Here is a 24755-nt window from a genome sequence, read left to right as displayed (position 1 = left end):
GTCTGGATTTGCATTTCTTTAATTAAGAGTGAGTTTGAACATCTTAAGTTGTACTCTAAGTCTTACACTTTATTGAGGAATTATTCATTCTCTGTCAGATATATAATTAAAAATACTTTCTGATTTTCCTGTATTTCTTTGTTCTGTTGAATGAAAAACTGATGTTTTGATAACTTGTAGATGCTTGGAATTGCAGATGCTTTGATAAATAGTAAAAGGGAATTCTTACTCCTCTTCATTTGAGTAAACATTTTCCCTCTACATGAGGTATGTGCCTTGTGGTGGTAGTAGAAGCTTTGACTCCAGAGGAAGGTTTGGTTACCGGTGCTGTTAGTGTTGAGATAATTGTGTGTATATAGGCGCCATTAACATGGGTCAGATCCTGACTGCTAACAGTGAGAGGTATTGATTTATGAAGAACCAGAAGAAAGCAGGGAAGTAAGAATTCTGGGGATTTGAGTGTGCCTTGAGGAGGAGGGACTGAGTCTTGGTAGAAGCTGGGGATTTGATAGTCAGCTGTGGTGGAGGGGTGCCTTAGGAGAATGATAGATAGATTCATGTATGTGGGGTTTCAGAGAGTGAGTGTGTGTGAGATGCTGGAGGAGGAATAGGGACAGTTACATTGAGAAATGAGAATGATGGGTCTTAAATATTATGAAGCATTCGATTAGGGCAATTGACGGTGTTTCAGCAGGACTGTGATGACAAGTCTGGTTAGGGAGAGGAGACAGTAAGAAGGAGGGCCTAGAAGGCAGGCTCATTCTAGGTATATAGGCGTGAAAGAATGAGATTAAAAAGTAGGAAGTCAAATGGGAGAGGCAAGTTTGGAGCACCTTAAAAAATTCTCAGTGATTTAATTTTCGACAGAACAAATGAATATTTCTGGGTTCAAACAGCAATGTGGCCAAATTTTTGGATATAGAAAGGAGAGAATTGAACACTGGTAGCAGTATAGTATGGGAATGATATGTTTAATGGGACAGTTGAGAGTTTTTCCTCCTGAGGGCCTGAAGGAACTGTTAAAGAACAGAGGATAGAATTATTGTAGTTCAGACTTCCATTAGGGACAGGTGGATGTCATTTGTAGGACCATTAAAGATGAGCTTAAAAAATGGGGCGGTGGGAGACGGCAACGCTAGAAGGTGTGAATCTGGGGAAAAAAGGATGTATTATGATACATGGTTTGAAAAAGAGTGACTGAACATGGGAGAGAGTTTATTCTGAGTCTCTTTGTATTTGTCCTGAAAAATACCATATTCTCTTTATTTTCACGTTTCCTTATTGTAGGACCAGTAATCTGAAAAATATTTATTTCATGAGGTGTTTAGAATTATTTATTGAGTACTTACCAGTGCCAAACATGGAGCTAGGGCCTGGGAATCGTGCTCCAGCAAAGCCTGCACGGTCTGTGCCATCATGGAAGTTACAATCTGGTGGGGGAGTCTTCAGTAATCCCCAGAGTAGGTTTACGGACTTCTTCTAGAGTGGACATACATTTTTACTGAAGGAAACTCAGAGCCCATGAATTGAGTAAATTTTGATGTTGCTTTTTGAAGGTCAAATTTTTGTCTCAGAGTCCTTGTGACAGTTAATTTTGAGTTAACATTTATTTGGGTATAAATAGGACTCCAGTCTTTAAGACAAATACTGTGTGCTGAAAAATGGGTTCTGATTTGGTCATTTCCCCTTGAAAAGAACAACTGTCATCTCAGTAGTTTTTTTTTTTTTTTTTTTTTAAACTTCATCTTTATATCAGACATGTTCGTTACAGAATGACATTACTTCCATGGTACAAAAGAGTTTGTAGGAGTTTTTTCAAAATAGCAATGGTAGGGAAATTATTAAGGTCTCATTTGGGTATATTTAATTTTACTTTTTGAATTTCCCTGTAATCGTCTTGTGGTGCAGTTCAAAACATCAGTGAAGCTAGGTGAGTTTACCTAAGAATTGGCCTGAAGGCTCACAGTTACTCAGCAGTATTAGACTCAGCTATGCAGAGGGAAGAAATTGAAGACCGGAATCGTAGGATTCATGAGAGATGGCTTGGAGGAAGGCTTCTTGCTGAGTAAGACGAAGATCCAGACATTGAAAATAAAGGATGTGGGCACGTAAGGAAAGTCAAGGAATAAAGAAAGTTCAGTGGAATGGACAGGAATGGAAGAGTGATGTGAGCAAATGATGAATGAGAATTCTTTGTCCTTTAAAAAAAAAAAAAAAAGACCCCTCTTTAATGATACATTGTGACTTGTAGAGTAAAGACCAAACTGGTCACAGGACCCTGTGCCTGAATGACGTGGCCCCAGCTCACTTACACAGTCTTACTTTACCTGTTTTCGCATGTGCTGCCTCTTCAGCCGGAGTCATCCGCTTTCTTGCAGCGAACTTCTTTCCTCTTGCACTTTGCCCCGATGGCAGCTTATCAGGGAAAGTACCCTTCGCCCCGTCCCCTCTTCTTTTTTAGTATCTAGTGTCTGGTTGCACTTTTCCTCCATAGTGCTTATTACAGTTGATAATTTAAAAAAAAAAATTTATTTATTTATTTTTAAAGATTTTATTTATTTATTTGACAGAGAGAGATCACAAGTAGGCAGAGAGGCAGGCAGAGAGAGAGGTGGAAGCAGATTCCCTGCTGAACAGAGAGCCCAACTCAGGACTCGATCCCAGGACCTTGAGACCATGACCAGAGCTGAAGGCAGAGGCTTTAACCCACCGCGCCCCCAAAATTTATTTATTGAGAGGAAGAGAGAGCATGTGTGAGGAGAGGAGTGGCAGAGGGAGAGGGAGTCTCCAGCAGACTCCATGCTTAACATGGAGCCCAGCGTGGGGCTCCATTTCACAACCCTGAGATGACCACCTGAGTCGAAATCAAGAGTCTAACTCTTTTTTTTTAATAATTAAAAAAAATTTTTTATTAACATATAATGTATTATTAGCCCCAGGGGTACAGGTCTGTGAATTGCCAGGTTTACACACTTCACAACAAGAGTCTAACTCTTAACCGACTGAGCCACCCATGCCCCTTGCAGTTGATAATTTTTTTTAATGCTTATTTGATAAATGCTTTTCAGAGAGTAGGGGTAGTGGCTTGCTCCCCCAGTCACAGGGTTCAGCAAAGTCTTGGCACATAATGAGCACTAAGTAAACATTTGTTGAATGAATTAATGAACTACGTTTTGATCTTGACTAGTTGGTCTCAAGGACCAAAGGACTATCTTTTAAAATTTTATTTATTTAAAAAGGTTTTATTTATTAGACAGATCACAAGTAGGCAGAGAGAGAGAGAGGAGGAGGCAGGCTCCCTCCTGAGCAGAGAGCCCGATGCGGGGCTCCATCCTAGGACCCTGGGATCATGACCTGAGTGAAAGGCAGAGGCTTAAACCCACTGAGCTACCCAGGCGCCCAGTTTATTTATTATGTGAGAGAGAGAAAGAATATCCCAAGAAGGCTCCATGCTAAGTGTGGAGTCTGATGTGGGGCTCCATCTCAGAACCCTGAGATCATGACCTGAGCCAAAATCAAGAGTCAGATCAGCTGAACCACCCAGGCGCCCCATAGGACTTTCTTTTTAAAGATAGGACTGGAAAACTGTATAACCAGGAAATAATTATTTACTCCTGGATTAGTTTCACAAATGCATGTGAAGTACCTACTGTGTGGGAGAAGCCAGGTGTTAGGAATATGGAGTAGAAACAGTGTGCCTTTTTAAACTTTATTTTTTTATGAAAGTATAGTTGACAGTGTTGTATTAGTTAGATTGTGCCTTCTTTATTAAAAGAACACATCGTTTTAGTAGTTTGTGGAAATAGACACATTACTTAGTGTTCATTTGGAGAGGTTTTAATTTATTTATTTTTATTTTTTTTTTTTAAAGATTTTATTTATTTATTTGACAGAGAGAAATCACAAGTAAGCAGACAGGCAGGCAGAGAGAGAGGAGGAAGCAGGCTCCCTGCTGAGCAGAAAGCCCGATGCGGGGCTCGAACCCAGGACCTGGGATCATGACCTGAGCCGAAGGCAGCGGCTTAACCCACTGAGCCACCCAGGCGCCCCTGGAGAGGTTTTAAATTGTGGAGCGAATTAGACTGGATATTCTTCATGATTCTTAGCCAGTAAAATGAGGTGCATTTCCCAGCGACCTCTGGAATGTTAGTTTAGCATTTTGCAGTGGCTGTCAGGTTCACATTTAAAATAAGCTCTAGCTTTGACTTCATCTAAAAAGTGACAAAAAAGGGGAGAAGGTGGTTTGTTTTTATGTGTTTTGCTTTAACTATTTTTTTTCCAATTTCTTAAAATATTTTTTTTATTTATTTGAGAGAGGGAGAGAGAGAGAAAGCACAAGCAGGGGGAGCAGCAGGCAGAGGGAGAAGCAAGCTCCCTTCTGAGCAGAGAGCCCAATTTGGGGCTCCATCGCAGGACTCTGGGATCATGAACTGAGCCAAAGCTTAACGGGCTGAGCCACCCAGGTGCCACTGGGTTTAACTTTTCCAGGTTTGGACAACAGAATGAGAACGATTGAGGATAGATTATTCAAAAGAATGAGTCTTGTAGTTAGAAAATTATTGAAGCTGTTGATGTTGTCAGGTGAATGAGCTTTTAAAAGCTTATAAGGGATTTGTTTAAAATAGATCTGAAACTTTCTCAGTGACTAATTTCTATAGTAAATCTTTAGAAAAGCAAATATTCAGTAGGTATTGAAGCTCTTCTCTCTGCCTGGCCCCATGCTAGGTGCTTGGGACACAGTCGTGAGTCACCTGGGCATGCATGGTCCTTGCCATCATGAAGCTTTTCAGTATAGTCAGGAGCTCGCTGGGGAGAAACTTAAAGGAAACAGGCTTGTGTTCAAGGTGAGCAGTTCTTGGTTCCTTCCATTTATTTGCTTGTTTATGTTTTGACCTTAGTTTTGGTGGCAACATGTTAGACTACTTTAAGCTACTTGTTGCTTTATTTTTGGTAACACAGGAGTTAAAGGGGAGAATATCTATAATACCATGTAAAATGGAAACTTTGGATCTTCAACTTGTTGGCAAATTTTTAAAAAAGTTTATGTAGATCAGTGAGTTTATCCTCTTAAAAAATAAGCTTGCATTTAATAATAATAGTAACAATAGCTATTATTAATTGTTTGCCTGCTATGAACCAGACACTATGCATATTCATTATTATTTTAATATTCCCAGCAACTCTGTTAGGTGGTTGGTGGTATTTCTCTTTTATCAGCTAAAAAGCTGAGATGCAGGGAAGTAAATTTGCTTAAGGATAATCATAGCAGATTGCATATGCTGTCTCCAGATAATAATAATAATAATAATAATAATAATAAAAACCAGTGAAGAGTTAAGTGCCCTAAAGTTAAACATTGAGAGAGAAAAGAAAGAGAAAACTAGAGCTTCTATAATCCATTAATTGAAGAAACAGAGGAAGAGTTCTGGTATACTGGGACTAATACCTTGTGCTGCTGGTTCATTAATTTTTCAGATAATAAACAAAAATGTCCAAAAGCTGTCTGTGTTTGGGGAATTCTTTACCTTAAGGATCTTGATGGGAAGTAAAAATCTTCAGTTTTGAGAGTCGGTTGCTCTGCATCTTTTGGAATTGGAATGCAGTTATGTGACCTGGAGCCTCTACTCCACTGCTTCAGAAGCTAGTAATTTGCAGAAGTAGGCACTTTGTAGAATCTGTGTTCTGCAGTGCAGGGGGCATGGCAGCTACATCTGTTTTCCAGAGGTGGGCAGTGACAAAGATTCAGCTGTGGCATTTAGTTCCTGGTGTCACTGGTGTCTGTCCAGGCTGCAGTGACTGAATCCTATGCTCTCTCCACCAGACCAGATCAGTGGTTTGAATTTTGGGTGTTCTTGATTATGTAGCCTTCCAGCTTACCCCACCTGGGGTTTTCTGTGAGTTGCCTAATATGCTTTAATAACTTCCTTTTCAGTTTCAACAAAGCCAGAGTTAGTTTTTTGTTCATAACTAAGAACCTTTACTTAGATGATGCTAATTAAGATAATTGACAATTCTAAGGAACTCTGCAGGGTCAAGGTCACCTGCATCTAGATTAAAATTTATTAATAGGAAGAGTTTACAGTATATATATTAAGTAAAATAGTTATATGCAGTTTGCTTATTGATACAATGAATTTGCTGATCTGAGTGCCTGTTCTAGGCCAGGGTATGTTCTAGTGTTGGGGATATAGGAGTGTCAAGATAGACAGGATCCCTGCACTCACAGAGCTTATAGTCTGTTTTAAATGTGGAATAAGCAAGAAAGCAACTAGCAATGACAAAGAGTGATAAATGCCATGATAAAAATAAAGATGGGATAATGTAATAGATAATGATATATTTGTGTGTGTGTGTGTGTGTGTGTGTGTCTGCATGTTTAGGAGTTGTAGCTTATAAAACATTTAATTATCAGGAATCATAACTTGGGTTTTTAAATTTTTTTATTTTTTTCAGCATAACAGTATTCATTATTTTTGCACCACACCCAGTGCTCCATGCAATCTGTGCCCTCTACAATACCCACCACCTGGTGCCCCCAACCTCCCACCCCCCACCCCTTCAAAATTCTCAGATCGTTTTTCAGAGTCCATAGTCTCTCATGGTTCACCTCCCCTTCCAATTTCCCTCAACTCCCTTCTCCTCTCCATCTCCCCTTGTCCTCCATGCTATTTGTTATGCTCCACAAATAAGTGAAACCATATGATAATTGATAACTTGGGTTTTTGACTATAAGGCAGTAACATTCTCAATTTGCCCACCAACCATAAACAGCTAGGAGACTGGACAAAAATACATGAAACAAGTATTTTCAGCTTTTGAACAACAGGCAGTGCAGAACTGTGACCCCTGATGGGGGAGCAAATGAGGTGAGCTCTGTGATGGCCCAGCTTTCTTCCTGGAGGCAATTTTCAGATCTCAGTGCAGGGAGCGGGATCCCAAATACAGCCATTTGGCCTCACTGAGTTGAGGAAGCAAAGATTGGATTTGGGGGAGGACAAGATGGTTTTGCATTGAGGAGCAGCCTTCTGGAGAGAAGGGAGCTATGCAGAGAAAGAGTTCCATGAGTCTTCTTAGTGGTCCTCTTAAATGTTTGAGTGAATATTAATCTGCTGTGCATATGTAGGATATAGTTTCATAAAGGAGCAGTTCTTGAAGGAATCCAGTGGGAAACTGTAAGCAGAACAATTCTCAGAGCTCACATAAGGCTGGGAAATATTTGAGTACATTATAGCCAAAGTAGAACTCATTAAATGCTGTGTTCATTGAGACTCCAGAAGGGGTCATGTCTTGTAGTGGGGCTAAGTTCTAAAACAAAAGCTTCTCTAGATACAGCTGGAAAATGCTTGAAAACAAGCCTTGAAAGGAGCAAACTAATTGGTAAGTAATGTAATTGCCTGCAAAGTCCAACACTCTTTAAAGAAATACAACAAAACCCAACACTTAACAGTTTAAAATGTCTGGCATCCCATCAAAAATTACTAAATATGTGTAAAAGCAGGTTAACATAATTTATAATTTGGATGTCAGTTGAAACCAACCCAGAACTGACAGGTGTTAGAATGGACAGGCAAAGACATTAAAGCAGTTATTTAACTGTATTCAGTATGTTCAAAAACGTAGAGACAGGGAAGGTTAAAAAGAGAGCCAAATAAAACTTCTAGAGATGAAAACTAATACGTGAGATGAAAAATACACTGGATGGATTAATGGCAGATTGGGTATTACAGAAGAAAAGATCAGTGAATTTGAAGACACAGAAGAGAAAACAAACAGGCAGAATTGACAGAGATAATGGAATTAGCGGACAGGTTGTTCAAGTGGCTGCTGTAAAACGTGGGATCAGATTGTGGTTAATGTTGACCTCTTTGTACAAAATGTGACTGCTGCCTGAATTTGTCTTGATGTGTAGTTAAGAATAGTTGAAAATCAGTATTTCAGTAAAGCGCTGGGATATGATGGAAGAACTTCATTATGCAACAATGTGTTATTTTTGATATGTAACAAAAAATAAAGACACTTAAAACATACATTTATGATCTCACAGTTTTGGGGGTCAGATGCCTGGGTACAATTTAGCTGGGTTCTCTGCTTTAGGGTCTCAGGGCTATTGTCAAGATGTTGGCTGTGGCTGTGGTGTCATGTGAGGTATGACTGGGGAAAGATCTCTTCATAGCTCTTGATAGCTGGTAGAATTTGGTTTCTTGTGCACTGTTGGACTGAGGACCTCAGTTTGTTACTGCCTGTTAGCCCTTAGTTCCTTGCTGTGTGGTCCTTTCTAATGCCGCTTATCAAAGACTGTGAAGTGTCTTCTCACAGGACAGATGAAGCTACCTGCAGAAGTGACATCCTGTCTCCTTTCCTATATACTCTTGGTTAAAAGCAAGTCAGGTGTCCTGGGTCAAGAGGAAGGGTCTACACAGGGGCACAAACAGCAGGAGTCTGTGTCCTAGGATCCATCTTAGAATTTGTCCGTAGTATGTAGCTGTGCATAGTGCGTTTGGTGGAGCCTGATACAGATGCCAGGCTTTGAATTTAGCCCTGTCTTTTCCCAGCTCAGTAAACTTCTGAGTCTCTGTTTTCCCATTTATGTAATAAGGTACCTACTATTTATAGTATTGTGAAGAGGAATTGAATGCATATAACATGATTAAGACTTTGTCCTACTAACTCCTGCTCATTTTTTCAGTCTCAGTTAAGATGTCCTATATCTAGGGAGGCCTTCCCTGCTTCCTTTGACTCCTCCTTCCATCCTGTCTAGGTTAGGTTTAAAACACCCTGAACTTTCCCTTCTCATCACTTCACACATGTGCCACCTGAATTTTATAGCTGTGGGGTTATTTATTTATTTATTTGGTATCTGCCTCCTTGAGACTAAGCTGCTTGAGAGCAAGGGTTGTATCTGTTTTGTTCACGACTGTGTCTTCAGGGCTTGGCACAAAGAATACTCTGTGTTTGCTGAGTGACAAAGAACGTGGTTGAGATGCATGTGTTGTTTCTTTCAGGGGGCATTTTCAGTGTCACTGAACCATCTGTGTTCTCCCAGGTTCTGGAGCAGTCAGTCCAAAAACTGTTCCCTCTAGTTTCTAAGACTGTCAGGGTCTAGCAGGGGAGACTGAGGCATAATAGTCTTTAAACTGATTGTAAGGGTTTGCAGAATGGACACTAAATAGTAGTTAAAACACACACCCAAACTTAGAGGCTGGAGGGATGAAGCCATTAATAAAAATGAGTCCTAGTGGGTCAGAAGCAGAACATGGTAGGGAGCACCTCTTCTCTGTAAATGTGGTCTGCCGGCCGCTGCTTGAGATGGTGTGGCGTGCAGGAAGTAGATTTGGAGAAACTACCTTCTGAAGTTTCACCGTGCACATTAGCATGTCATAGCGAACCCCCTTCTCCCCTGTTACCTTAGGAAGGACAGTCTTTATTAAGCTTACTACTCTGTACACTGTAAGTGTACACATACCACGACCTAGTAAGGTGCCGGGATGGAGGACGGATAATGGATAACATTTAGGCTTAGAGATGAAGTAATTTCTCCTAGTGGTTGGTGAGGTAGGATCCAGATCAGGCTCAGCCCTCTCTCTTAACTATTACTCTGTATTGCTTCTGTGGCTATGTTTTAGCATATACTAGTTGAGTTTCATGAGAGCAGGAACCGTGTAACTTTTGTGCATTTTGTGACTACCACTAGAATCTTGCATAGCCCTTGATCCATGGCTGACTGTTGGGTTTCTGGTATGACTTATACTGTGTCTCAGCTTCCCAGGTTGAATTACAGTGGACCCTTGAACAGTGTGGGAATTAGGGGTGCTGACCCCTGTGCAGTTGAAAATCCGCATGAGCCTTTTGACTCCCCTGAAATGTAACTGCTAACAGCCTACTGTTGATCAGAAACCGTACACAAAACATGAGGAGTTGATGACAGGTGTTTTGAATTTATATATTGTATAGTGTATTCTTATACCTGTTTCTTAATTGTTTCGGTATCTCTAGGCTGTGCAGTTCATCTGAGTTTTTTCAGATTGTTGAAAATCTCCAAAGACTTTTTCCAATATATTTATCGGAAAAAAAATCCTCAGGTAGGCGGACCTATGCACCTCAAAGCTGTGTTGTTCAAGGGTCAGCCGTACGCCTGAAACTTGAGCAGAGTTTGGTAGATAGCAGCTAGTGTAATCCGACAGGGACATGCACAACAGAAAGTAATCTTAGGTTTTCACTCCGTGTGATTTAATGGAGTTTTTTTTTCCACAGAAGAAAGATCCCTGTAGTCTCTGTGCCTCTCCTTTGTGTCACTTTTATTTTATTTATTTATTTATTTATTTTTAGATTTTTATTTATTTGTCCGGGAGAGAGAGCATGCATGCACACAGGCAGGAGGAGCGGCAGCCCAAGGGCGAGGGAGAAGCGGACCCGGTCCCAGGACCCTGGGATCGTGACCTGAGCTGAAGGCAGCCTGGTCTCCTGTCACTTTTAAGTTTACTCTATTACCCCTCTTGAGTTTTGTTTCTGAAATAGTCTTCAATTAAGTTCTTTCTTCGTGTTATTGGTATTGGCCTCTCCACCAACCAGATCTTTTGTGTCTTTTTTGCTTACTGCGTTAGTGTTTGTTAAGAATTTTCAGTTTAACATGTACTGAATACTGCTGAAAGCTTTCTAATGAAAAAAGCTGTCCCCAGGCATACCCCTCAGTAGTTCTCTCCTTTTCCCCAGAGCAGGTCTTCCCAAACTTTGTCACCGCAGGGTCTGCACCGACATGGTAGAATAGAGGAGGCCGCCTGTTGTCCCGAGGTCTTTAGAGGATCTCGGCACGTCGGAAACATTGATGGCCTGGTGTGCTCTGCCCACTAGTCGGTAAGCTCTTTTACCTCAGCTCTGAGCTGTTTCTTGTATTTACCTCTCTAATATCCTTGTTGTATCAGACTGGGATGCTTTTGGATGCAGGTATGGAGGCCCTGATCCAAATTGGCTTTAAATAAGAGAATTTAGCTCAAAGGTGGAAGTGTAGGCATAGGATGGGCTCTAGGGCTAATCGATTTGGTGGCACAGTAATGTCTTCAGGTAGCCAGTTTTCCCTTCTCCCCTCGAGTTCCTGGCTGGCTACATGCACAGAGGGATAAGGTCGCAGGAGTTTGAGGAGTTTTTTTTTTGTTTTTTTTTTTTAAGATTTTATTTATTTGACAGACAGAGACCACAAGGAGGCAGAGAGGCAGGCAGAGAGAGAGGGGAGGGGAAGCAGGCTCCCCGCTGAGCAGAGAGCCCGATGCGGGGCTCAATCCCAGGACCTGGAGATCATGACCTGAGCCGAAGGCAGTGGCTTAACCCACTGAGCCACCCAGGCGCCCCAGGAGTTTGAGGAGTTGTATCCAGACTCAGCAGTGTCCAGGGAAAGAAGAGAGAACTTCTTGTAGCTATATGAGAGTGTGGAAATTCTGCCTCAGAACTCTTTGGCAGACTTGTCTCTTGGGGCGGGGGGGTGGTATATGACTATTTCTGAAACACTTACTAGAAAGGAAGTGGGACTGTGTTTAGACCAGTCGGGCATCATCTTGGAGTTGGCTGCACTTTCCCTGAGCACATGCCCGGTTGAGGTGGTGTGCGAATGGGTCCTGAACGATACCGTCTTCTGTTACAAAGGAAAGGGGGAGGTTGGAGCCTGAGTAGGCAACCCTGACCCTATTTTTGCAATTAACTTAAAATTTGGATATTATTTATTGACTTTCTGTTAAGGTAGGTAAATATTTAATTTTAAATTTTACCTGCCTTATACACTTTCCTTCTTCCATCTACCCATTATCATTAACATTTTTTCATTAGGCGTATTCAGTGTTTAATTATGATTATGTACGTTCACCATGGAGCTGCATTGTATACTATGATTACATTTCCCTCCTTGTATAATTTTGTTTTTCCTTGAATTAGCAATTGTCTAGTATTTCCGTTTGCTTTGTTTTCTAGGTCCTTGTGACTAAGTTTTCCCATACATTACAGTAACCTCTCAATATAGTTTTCTGCACAGACATACCAGGTAGCTAGTTGTCCTGCCCCTACTCCTATCCTCTCCCCCAAGGAATCTTCTAGGGGACCCGTCATCAAGCCTCACTTGTATGAAATTCTTGCTCTCTGGGCTTAGTGGTGTTTTTGTAAATCTCCCAGCAGGTTCAGGTCTCCTGTTTCCTGGTTCTCTGACCCTTCTCTTTCCTGTTTTTATCTTTCATTTTGCTGGAGTACAACTTTCAGTACTTCCTTTGAAAAAGGGTGCATGAGAGGTTAATTTTTGAGACATTGTTTGAAAGTATCTTTCATCTGCTTTCCCTGGTGATTAAAAGTTTTGGTTGGGTACAGAATTGCAGTTTGAATATAGTTTTTACTGAGAACTCTGAATTGAATTACTTCATGGCCTTCTAGTTTCATATAGCAGATAGAATTTGTATTCTGGATTCGATTAAAACCCAAAGTGTGGACAAGTTGGAGAACATAATAAGCTTCCATGTACCCATCACTTAGCATCAACGTTTATCAACTCATGGCCACTTTTAGAAAAAACCGTGTATTCCTGTCTGCCCCTCCTCGTTTGAGTGTTTAGGAAAACCCAGATACATAATTTCACTTGTGAATATTTCAGTATGTATTTCTGAAGAATGATTTCTAAACTATAATCTCAGTACTATTGTCATATCTTAAAAAGATTAACAATAATTCTTCACATATCTAGTAAGAGTTCAGATGGCCTTGACTGCCTCATAATTATATGTTTTTTAAACACTTTGTTCAAATCAGGATCTAAGTAAGGTCCATAACTTGTCATTGATTGACAGATCTCTTAAGTCCCTTTTAGTGTGTTGGCTGCCCCTCTGCATCTTTTTTTCCTCCTTTGTTGAAGAAACTGATCATCTGTCTTGTCTTTCCTATAGTCTGGATGTTGTTGAGTGAATCCTTGTGGTTTCACTGATAGGCTCCCCTGTGCCTTGGATTTTCTGGTACTTTATAGTAAGATGTAGAGGCTTGACAAAATTCCATTTGTAAGTCTTTCTGTTTGTTCGTGGGGAGGGGAGTGGTAGGTGGGAGAGAATACTACATGGGTCATGGATCTGACTCGCTGATGTTAGCAGCCATTAAGTATTGCATGCGTCCGTTAATTTATTAGTAAACTTTTTTTTTTTTTTTTAAATGTGACGCCTCCCCCACCTTTTTTGTTCTTGTTCTCTATCTGGAAGTTTGAAGAATCCGTTCTTTATCTCTGGTGTTCTGAAGTTTTGCAGTGATGTGCTTTGGCATGGGTAGTTTTGTTGTGTAGGACACAACCTTTTACTTTGGAGATAACATACCCTTTAGATCTGGCGTACTTTAGATCTTGTATACTTTCCTTGGTAACTTCTGAGGTCTTCTCAAGTGACATACACTTTTGTTATCTTGTCTGTTTTCTAGTAGTTTCTTTTATTGTTGTTTGTTTGTTTTGTCTTTTTCTAGTTCTAATTCTTAACCCTTCTTGGGAGATGTTTTTGAACTTTTATCTTTGATCAGGGTTGTCTTTTGTTCCTTGCTTTTTTCCCTTTTATTAGTATTTTGTTTTTACTTCATGGATACATGTATTCTTTTACCTCTTCAAGCACATTGATAATATAGTTTAATACCTCCCCCTCCCCCTTTGTGGCTTTGTCTCCATTTACTCTGGATTCTGGTTTTTCTGCTTGTTTTGATTTCTGTCTTTAATGTTGGCACTTTTCCTCACATATTTGGCCATTTTTGGGATGGTGGCTTTTACTTAAGAGTAGGGTGTGATAAAGCTGATGGAAGCTCTTTGTGAGGGTGAGGCTTGCTGGTTCACAGAAAGCTTAGTATGGAGGTTGGGAAACTGTGAATGTGAGTATCCCCAGTGCTTTCATTCCAGGGTTCCAACATTCTGGATGTTGACAGACTGAAAATAAATCCCACGCCTGGGGGAGAAGAACGTATATATTCCTGTTGCTGGTGTTCTGCGGTCAGAACTGGCGAAGGGAACTGGAGTCTACATTCTGTGTGAAGTCTCTTAATGGATTCTCTTTTTAGTCTTGCGCTTCAAAACTGTTCTTTGTTTGTGCTTGGTATCTCCAGGTATAGATGCTCTCTTCATTTTCCCCCAGAGAGTATGGCCCTGGTCTCTTTGGAGATGTGGTAGCTGCCAGCCTGCATGGAGTTTGGGCTGCAATTTGAGATGTTCCTACCTTTATTTACTTTTTTACTGAAGCAAACTCAGAAATGTTGCAGGTATAATACAAATAACTTCTGTTTCCTGATCCACTGAGAGAAAGTTGTTGACGTGATGTCTCTTCTTTTTTTGCATATTGTAATGCATAATTTCTATAAATGGATATTCTCTTGCACAACAGCCATACGGTCACCAAAGACGGGAAGTGAACATTGATACATTACAGCTGTCTGATCCCTAAGACTCCATTCATGTTGTGGCAGTTGTCCCAGGAGTGTTTTTTATGGGAAAAAGATACAGTCTAGGATTACTTAAACGTTTTATTGTCACGTGTTTTCAACTGCTTTGATCTAGAACAGTTCCTCAGTTGTTCTTTCTTTTAGGACCATGATATTTTTGAAGAATACAGGCCAGTTATTTTATAGTCACCCACTTTGTGAGTTTGTTTGATGTTTGTTTCTTTTTTTTTTTTTTAAGATTTTTAAGATTTTTATTCATTTGAGAGAGAGAGCATGAGTGACAGGGTGGAGGGAGAAACAGACTCCCCACTGAGAAGGGATCCTAATATGGGACTTGATCCCAGGATCTCTCAGCCAAAGCCAGAGGCTTAACCATCTCAGCCACTCAGGTGCCCCTGATGTGTCTTGATATTAGATGGTATGTTAGGCATCTTTGCAGGAATATCATACAAGTGATGCTATACTTTTCTCATTGCATTGTTATGTCGTGTATTACAGGCTTTCTGTTTTTCCTATAACAAGTTACTACAGATTTAGTGGCTTAAAAACTGCAGATTTGTTATAGTACAGTTCTGGCATTCAGAAATCCAAAATGGATCTCAGCTGGGCTCAAATCAAGGTACGAACCAAGTTGCATTTCTTTTGGAGACTCTGCAAGAGAATGTTTTTCCTTGCTTTTTCAGTTTGTAGAGTCTACCTGTTTCTGTTCATGGCCCCTTTTTCCATTTTCAAAGCAGCAGCTTTGGGCCTTGTTCATTTCATGCTGCCATTTCCCTCCTTCCTTTTCACTTTTGAGGACTGTTGTGATTTTACTGGGTCCACTGGAATAATCCAGGATAACCTCTTTATTTTAAAGTCATCTGCTTAGCAAATTATTTTTTTCTGTAACCTTAATTCCCCTTTGCCCTGTAAAGTAACCTGTTCATAGGTTCTGAGGATCAGAATGTGGTCATCTTGGCGGGGGGGGGTGTTGATTTTATTGTGCCAACTACACGTGGCATATGATTTCAGGTCGTCCTAATTCTGATAATGTTCACTTTGATCACTTGATTACGGTGGTGCCTTCAGAACTCTTCTATTTTGAAGTTACTTCCTTTAATTAATGTGTTTTGTGTAGAGGTACTTTGAGACTATGTAAAACTATCCCATTAGTAATCAGACTTCTAATTTATTCACTCATTTTATATCACTATGGGTACCTGATTTTCTGTTTTATGCATTGAGTGGTAATCCATAATGGTAGTTACTTACTTTAAAGCTCCAGTTCTCCAGGCTTTTGTCAGTAGAAACTCCTTCTTCTGTGGTAGACACTGTTCGTGTCTCTGTCCTTTTGGCCTATCTCCATCATATTGAGCACTTTCCAGACTTATCTTGAATTTCTGTCTCAGCCTTGAAATTGGAATTGGCCATTTTCTGTGGAGCCTTGTTTTTGTTTTTAAATAATCCTTTATTTTGAAATAAACTCACAGGAAGTTGCAAAAATAGTATAAAGTCCCAGGTACCCTCTAACTTCTCCCAGTGGTGAGTTTTATGTAGCCCTAGTAAGATAGCAAAATCAGGAAATTGATATATCAGGTGCATTTCTGTTACACAACAGACCTTATTCAGTTTTTATTGTTCTTTAAATCTGCATGTGTGTGTGTGTGTGTGTGTGTGTGTGTGTGTGTGTGCATGTAGTGCCATAGCTTTATACTATGTATAGATCTATGTACCTACTCCCACAATCAAGATAACAGAGCGTTCGGGGTGCCTGGGTGGCTCAGTGGGTTAAAGCCTCTGCCTTCGGCTCGGGTCATGATCCCAGCAGGGTCCTGGGATCGAGCCCCGAGCCCCGAGTCGGGCTCTCTGCCCCGCGGGGAGCCTGCTTCCTCCCCCTCTCTCTCTGCCTGCCTCTCTGCCTACTTGTGATTTCTCTCTCTCTGTCAAATAAATAAAAATCTTAAAAAAAAAAAAAAGATAACAGAGCATTCCATCACTTTGAAAGAACTCTTTTTTTTTGCTCTGCAACCCGTTTGTATTCCCAGCACCCCACAACCATTAGTTTATTCTCCGTTCTGTATGTTTCATGAATGGGAGCATGTAGTATGTAACCTTTTGAGATTAGCTTTTTTAACTAAGTGTAATGCCCTTGAGACCCATTTGGTGTTGAGTGTATCAGTAGTTAATTTCTTTTTATTGCTGAGCAGTATTCCATCTTATGGATGGACCAAGTTTGTTCAGCCATTCACCTATGGCAGGACATTTAGGTTTTCCAATATTTTGTATAATAATATGAATAAAGCCACTTTGAACGTTTGAGTACAGGTTTTCTTGTAAACATAAGTTTTCCGTTTTCTTTTAGATGCCTGACAGTGTGAATCTTGGGTCATATGGTGAATGCACGTTTAATTTTGTATGCAGCTACCAGACTGTTCTCCAGAGCGTCTGTACTACTTTCTGTTCCCACCAGGATTGTATGAGGGATCCCATTTCTCAATATCCTTCTCACCATTTGGTGTTATCCATGTTTTTCATTTAGTGTTCTGTTAGGTGTAGTGATATCATAATTGTGATTTTAATTTGCATTTCCCTCATGACAAATGATGTTGAACATTTTTTTTGTTCTTATATGCTGTCTCCTCCTTGGTGAACTACCTGCTCATGTCTTTTGTCCATTTTCTGATTGGAGTGTTTTTTTCTGCTATTGAATTATGAAAGTTCTTTATATATTCTAGATGCAAGGTCTTTGTTGGCTATGTGGTCTGCACATGTTCTCACCCAGTCTGTAGCTTATGGCTCCATCCTCCTTGCAGTCTTTTTTTTTTTTCCCCAGAGCAAAAGTTTTGAATTTTAATGAAGTTCATTCATTAAAATGAAGGAAGTGGCAGAGGGAGAGGAAGAGAGAGAATCTACAGCAGACTCCCTGCTGAGATTGGGTCCTGCCGTGGGGCTTGGTCTTAAGACCCTGAGATCATGATCTGAGCCGAAATCAAGAGTTGGACGCTTAACTGACTAAGCCACCCAGGCAGGCCTCCCTGAAGTTCAGTTTAGTAAATTTTTCTTCTGTGGTTTGTGCATTTGGTGTAAGAACTCTGCCTGAAGCTCTGGTTCTTTTTCATGGAAATGGCATTTAGCAACCGAGATGTATTAGGGCTGCGCATTGCTGGTACGGGGTGCATGCTCCCTGACTTTCATGGACAGAGCCAGAGAACGTGTGTGTCCTGAGCCTTCCCAGGTTTTGGTGTACATTAGCTGGTTTCCTTGAGATGTCCAAGGGTCAGCGCTTAGTCTGTAACTTCATTTTGCTGAGTCTGCTACCACAGTCCATGTTGTCTGCATTATCAAAAAACCTGTTTGCCCATCACTGTCTCCTTTCTTGTTTCATTACTCTTTACTGATTTTAGGTAGATTTTATTTTCAGTGGAGTTTCGTGATGGATTAGCCTCTATGTTGAATGTGTATTTATTGAGGCTGGAATATTTCCCTTTCAGATCAGTGTCGTCTGGATGACTTTTTGTACTGCTCCCCTTCCACCCAGATTCTGCTCTTCCACAGCCTGTCGTCCTCCATGATTCTCGGTTCCATGGAATGAAGACATAGTTTATTAAAGTATTTAGGTGCTCTTTACATTCGTACCTCTGCTTTTCAGATCTCTTTCTGCAGCCTCCTATAGTTGTTGCATGTAGAGCTCTTGAAGTAGCTTACATTTCCCCACACGTGTTACATTCTTCTCCTTTCAGCACGTTGCACTTTTGTAACATTTTCTGTAGAGCGCAGATCCTGGCATATTTGATGCATTAAATAAGCAAATAATACTTCCTCTAAAATAATGCTGCCCAGACTGTTTTTGCCTGTTACATTTCCAAATACTGTCATATGCTATCTTATTTAATTTTCAGAGTAACTGTACACTACTATTCATCTTTTATGAATGATGCTGAATGAATTGCCCAAGGTCATACCTAAATTTGAGAAATGTTTGTATGTCTTATTATGTGGCAGGCCTCGATTTAGATACTAGAGATCGTTGGGGGAAAAAAAGCAGACAAATGTGCCCTACTGGAACCCATATTAGAAATGTTTAAATTCCAGCCCTTGTGGAATGGTTTCAGGGGAGGTCTTCCATACCTTCAGTCATTCATCCCGCATGTCTTCTTTACCCTCTTGGAAGGAGGCAGGAATGGGGTGAGAAGAATAGCTCCATCTTCTGTGTTCTCATTAGTTCCTTTTTGTGTTATGTTGTGCACAGCTTTATTGTAGAAAGTATTTATAAAATCATTATGTATATTTGGGGTCTTTTGCTAAATTGAACTGTGGGCAGGACTTTTTTTGGTGGTGGAGGGGGTAGTCCAGGATGCTTGGCACATAGTGATAATATTCTCAGTCTCTGAATTCATTAATGGAGATTTCCATTTACCCACGATTGTCATTTATTAATAGCAGGTTACAGTACTCTTCCTTACTCACTACTGTCTCTATGTAGGTATACAAACCAGTTTCAAAATCTCCATTCTGTTCTTAGGTGGATATACTCTGAAAGGGGTCATCTATGGGTAGGTTTTTCATGAAGTTTAATAAGTAAATTGTTTTGTTTGTGGGTGTGTTTGTAGGTCTCTAGTCTGGAGATGGAGTCTTGACCCCCTTCTCTCCGTTATTAACCATTTGGTAGGGACTCTTGAGTTATTTGCCAAAGAAATGTGCTAATACAATATGTCAGAATTTATCAGCCCTTTTTCAGGTTGTTTAAGAAGATAAATTATTTCAGAAGATGTAGAATATTTACTTTCAAACATTTTACAAACATATATTGTAATTTTCCTTTAGATTTGTTTGCATACAAAATGTTGAGGTTATCTATAGCTATTTAACAAACCAAGGCAAAACTTGGTGGCTTTATTTCTTTGTTCACAATTCCCAATTTAGGCAGAACTTCGTCCTCCATTCCACGCGGCACCTGCTGCGAACTGGAAGGTCTGCTCCTTCACACATGCGGTGTCTGGTGTCTCTTCCTCCACGTGGCTGCTTTACCGGACTAGCGTGGGCGTTCTCACAATATGATCTTGGGATAGTTGGACTTTATATGTGGTTGACTAGATTTTGGAGGTGGTGACCGGATTCTAGACGTGCCAACAGCAGAAACTGCTGGGCCCCCGAAGCCTTCTGCAAGGAACTGGCACCGTATCATCTTCGCCAGATTAGGCCTAAAGTGAGTCATTGGCCAGTCCAGATTCAAGCAGAGGAGACTGTACAAGGTGTGGACACTGGCAAGAGTGGTTTATTGGGGCCACCAAGGAACACTCCACCACACAAACCAAGTATCTTTCTTTCTTTTTAAAAATTTTATTTGAGAGAGAGAGAGCACTAGAGAGAGAGAGAACGAGCACAAGAGGGAGAAGCAGATGCCCCGCTGAGCAGGGAGCCCCTTGTGGGGCTCCATCCCAAGGCCCTGGGATCATAACCTGAGCTGAAGGCAGATGCTTAACCAGATGAGCCACCCAGGCACCCTCCAAGTATCTTCTGAAGGGAAGAAAGGAAAAAAGATTACTTTTCTGTTCTTTTTGTTCTCATTGTCTAATCTTACTGTCTTAATTCATTTTTTAATGCAGTATTTGCTGTAAGTGTTCGGATAGCTGTATAGTATAATATAATTTGTCAAATTCAGTTAGATCATGTATTGGTAATTTGGTAGGGTTCATAAATACAGATTTGGGGATGGGGAAGAAAAGATAATGAGTACTTTATGTGATGCTCAGATCCAATTTACACCTAAGCAAATTACTAGATAGAAGGCCCGAATATGTCCTTGGTGAAGTAGGTGACATGAACCTCCTTTTGGGTCACATATTACAATCCATAAAACATCCCAAGCTTTTTTTTTTTTCCTCCAGTAATCCTGTGATTGTTCTGTGTACAGGAGAAGGAAAAGAGAAAATCTCAGATCTTTTGTAATTGCAACTATTTTGCCCCCAAACAGATCTTTTTTCTTAACGCCCTGGATGTGACAGCATTTTATTTCATTGAAGTGGCTTTCATCTTGATTCCATTTTGAGGTCATTCTGTTACTAGATATTAGGTGTTACAATGGAAATATGTCAGAAATATTGTGGCTCATAGACTGTATCATCAGTTTTTTGCAAAGCTTAATATGAGATGCAGATTTGGGGAGCTGACCCCAGACTTAGCATATCTAGAAGTGTTAGAAGGGATTTGGGTGATGTAAAGTTTGAGGAGCAGTATTTTTAGGCCCTACAGCATGCGTTCTCCACGGGGGGACTATCACCCCCACAAGGGTAAAAATTGTTTTTGGGGTGAGGGAGTGAAAGAATTGGTATTACAAGATTTACGGCCTTCTAGAAAAGTCAGCCCACCTGACGGAGTACTCCTGTTTCATTTTTCTTATTAAGGAGAAATTTAAATTAAGTCTTTCCCCCCGCAAATGGGAATAATTTTAAAGGGATTGAGAAACATTGTCCTGTAAGAGTTATTCTGAATCATACCTGCCGCACAGGACGGTGCCCCCCCCATCCTGGGAAGCTGTAGTATGTGACTTGCTTCATGTTTTTTTTTTTTAAATTTTTATTTATTTATTCAACAGAGAGAGAGATCACAAGTAGGCAGAGAGGCAGAGAGAGAGAGAGGAGGAAGCAGGCTCCCCGCTGAGCAGAGAGCCCGATGTAGGGCTCGATCCCAGGACCCTGAGATCATGACCTGAGCCGAAGGCAGTGCCTTAACCCACTGAGCCACCCAGGCGCCCCATGCTTCATGTTTTTTATTTTTATTTTTTAATATTTTTTATTTATTTATTTGACAGAGATCACAAGTAGGCAGAGAGGCAGGCAGAAAGAGAGGGGAGGAAGCAGGCTCCCTGTGGAGCAGAGAGCCCGATGCGGGGCTCGATCCCAGAACCCTGGGATCATGACCTGAGCCGAAGGCAGAGGCTTTAACCCACTGAGCCACCCAGGCGCCCCGCTTCATGTTTTTTAAATTAAGATTTTAGTGACCTTAAGTGGAGTTTCTTTTAAAATGTATAGAGAGTGAAAACATTTTACTCTGGCCTTTTGCATCCAAGCAGATTGATTTTTGTCTTTATGAACAAAGCACTGCTAGAGTGGACTCTGTTCTGGGATTTAGAAACCTTTTAGCTTTATATTAGCAAAAACTCTTCATGTTCTTTAGCTTGTGAACATAAAACTCACCAGGATCCCTCATATGCCACAGGAGAGGAGGTGTTCTGTCTCTCCTGGGCGTGAGGACTGTCCCTCTGCTATTTCGCGCAGGCTGCGGGGGCGGTTTTGCAAGGTAGAAGCCAGACCCTCCAGTGCTCCCGTTCACCCGGAAGGAGAAGGAGTGTAGGAATAATGCTGTTTTCTGGCTCTGCTGGCTTTTTCCTTTGCTCTGGGCTGGTTACAAATGCAAATGGTGTTGTTCGGGTGTGCCCGCTAGCTCCATTCGTAGTTCATGCAACTGTTGATCTTGGGGTTGTGAGTTCGAGCCCCACATTGTGTGTAGAGATTACTTAAAGTCTTCCCATTGGGGATGAAGGTTATGAGAGGATAGTAGTAGGAGAAGTAGAAGAGTAATTTGCAATATAATTTTGTAAAGAAAACTCCCACATTTTGATGTGGGTATTTCTAGGTCCTTCAAAGTAGTGTTAAAATTATCTGTACTTGTTTTGTTTTCTCTGTAATTTGTGCAGGCTCAGGAGAGTTAAAGGTATAGTACAACCAGAAAGCTGAAGACCTCTAAAATCTGCATTTACCTGAAAACACATGGCTTGGAGGCTCACAAGATGTTAGGATCGAGTATTTGCTGAATCAGTGAATGAAATTAATCCGAAGGTTCTTCTGAAAAGTGTAGTTCTCTTTTCTGTGATTTTAGAGTCTAGGCTGTAGTGTAGTATTGAAGGAAAAATGAACTAGGAAGTTAGGAGTGATCAGGTCCAGTGTTCTTCTTAGCGCCATGTTTTTCAATCTCCCTAGACTTAAGTGTTCTTCTCTACAGACTTTTGAGGTGTTTTGTAGATGATCTTTTTTTAAGTAGGCTCCATGCTCAGAGTGGAGCCCAGTGCGGGGCTTGAACCTCGTGACGATGATATTGAGAGCTGTACATTTAACCGACTGAGCCTACCCAGTCTCCCCTCGTAGATGATCTCTTAAGAGCCTTTCAGGATCCAGATTTTTTTTTTTTTTTTTTTACCAAATACTGTGACCACATTAGAAACATCCTCAGCTGTCAGAGGTGTGAGAGGGAGTTAGTTCCCATTGTCAGACAAACAGCTGTGTGTTAGGGGGCACAGTTAAGCTGGTGTGACTGAGAGCTAGATAATGGGTGTCTGCAAGGACAGCGTTGTCTGGAGGCGGATGGCTTGGTTAGTGAGGGGTACTGCGTCAGTTTATCATTCAGAGACACAAATGTCTTCTCTCCTGTCTTCCCACCATACGCTAAGGTATGGTTGGTTCTCTCTGTGTTGTCCTCTCCCCAGCTTACAAAGAGACTGGAGTGTTCACTGCTCGTCGTAAAGCCCGAAGGTGTCACAGCACACTCTTTTTTTGCTTTCATTTTGCCCATGAGAACTTGGTCCCATGGCCATACCCTGGGGAAACGGAGGCTGGGAAATATAACCTCAACTGGGCAGCCGTGTGCTGGGCTCTAATTATGGAAGAACGAGATGATTGTTTCTGCCGCAAATAGTACAGGTGAAGCTATTTAATTTTCTCAGTATGCTTTTGGGGGAAGCTTTTTTACTTCACGTTTTTGTTTATTAAAAATTACATTAAGGGACGCCTGCGTGGCTCAGTGGGTTAAAGCCTCTGCCTTCGGCTCAGGTCATGATCTCAGGGTCCTGGGATCGAGCCCCGCAACCCCGCATCGGGCTCTCTGCTCAGCAGGGGGCCTGCTTCCCCTCTTCTCTCTCTGCCTGCCTCTCTGCCTACTTGTGATCTCTGTCAAATAGATAAATAAAATCTTTAAAAAAAATACATTAAAGTTATATCAAGATAGTCAGTTTTGGCAAGTGATAGGTTAAAATGCTAAGTAGAATATATCAAAAGACAAGTTTTAAAATTAATTAGAAACATAAAGGTAACCAGCTCTAACTGATGGTACCTTTGTTTCCTCAAAGGATAAGCTCGGAAAGAGTCATTTAATCTTTGGGGCAGTCTGTGTTTGTAGAAAACTTAGGGTACACATTCAGTCACAAGCCATGGCTCTCTTTTCTGGTGGAGTAGCCCATAGTTCATTTTGGTAAACTAGTCCAATAAGAGGAGGCTCCTTAAATACCATTAGGCCTCTTGGGCTCTGAATTCTTACATTAAGTTCCTGAATTTGGCCATGTGTCAAAATTGCCTTGGGGCCCTTGTTCAAAATGTATGTTTAGGTTCTGCCCTCTGGAGGGGCTGATGGTTATGTTTCTGAATCTGAATTTTTAACAAGCCCCTCAGGGTGATTCTGATGTAGCTGTCAGGGGCCAGGGAACCACTGCTTTGGATAGTCTACACTTCCATTGCCTCCCATGTGAAAGTGCAGAATTATACCTACGAGGCTTTATAGGGTTCAGAGAGCCTGAAGTGAGCTGTATTTGTAATTATTTCATCACTAAAAAGTAGCATAAAGAATGTTAGGTTGTGTTGTAAGTCAGGTCTGCACCCAGTATTAAACTAATTTATTTGTACCATGGTCCTGAAAGGTAAGTGGTGCTCTCTTCATTTAGAAGAAAACTGGGGAATAACTAGAAGGTAGAGATCTAGGTTTGTTGATACTGTATAATTGAACAGGGATTCAGAAAAAGTTACCTGCCCAGCATAACTACCAGTGGCAGAAGAAGCCAAATTATTGACGTACTTTTGTTTTCACATGATTAAGATACCGTGTGTCGGCTTGACGACTTCGGGGTCATCTGGTGGGAAGCTTTGTGCTTTGCCCTTTGGCCACGCCAGCCGGAATATGACCTAGTCTCTGCCCATAGGGAAGTTACAACCTAGTGGAGAAGAGAAGACTTCAAAACAAGCTTGGATCATGTTCTTAAAACATTTTCATTTTATTTTATTTATTTTTTTTTTTTTAAAGATTTTATTTATTTATTTGACAGAGAGAAATCACAAGTAGGCAGAGAGGCAGGCAGAGAGAGAGGAGGAAGCAGGCTCCCTGCTGAGCAGAAAGCCCGATGTGGGGCTCGAACCCAGGACCTGGGATCATGACCTGAGCCGAAGGCAGCGGCTTAACCCACTGAGCCACCCAGGCGCCCCTAACATTTTCATTTTAAAGAATGAATCCTACAACCGGAACAGGGCAGGTTCTGAATATGACTTTTGCTCCGAGAAAGGGAGAGGTCATGCCAGGTGAAGAGCACAGCT

At 41.1% G+C, this 24755-nt stretch overlaps 1 protein-coding gene across 8 annotated transcripts in view; it reads left to right on the top strand.

The window, feature by feature from the left end:
- The window catches only part of DYRK1A (dual specificity tyrosine phosphorylation regulated kinase 1A), a 150505-nt gene that overhangs the window by 10068 nt on the left and 115682 nt on the right, over positions 1 to 24755 (top strand). Inside the window, exon 2 of one of the 8 annotated variants that reach the window (XM_047719970.1) lies at positions 10716 to 10851. The exons of the other annotated variants lie outside the window; for them this stretch is intronic. The gene's annotated coding sequence lies outside the window, so the exon portion shown is untranslated. The remainder of the gene's footprint in view (positions 1 to 10715; positions 10852 to 24755) is intronic. 8 annotated transcript variants of the gene reach the window in all.

This window comes from Lutra lutra, chromosome 1 (assembly GCF_902655055.1).
Source record: "Lutra lutra chromosome 1, mLutLut1.2, whole genome shotgun sequence".
In the NCBI taxonomy this organism is placed as follows: Eukaryota; Metazoa; Chordata; class Mammalia; order Carnivora; family Mustelidae; genus Lutra; species Lutra lutra.
The sequence above is the reverse complement of the archived record's forward strand: the minus strand, read 5'-3'. Positions and strand labels throughout refer to the sequence as shown.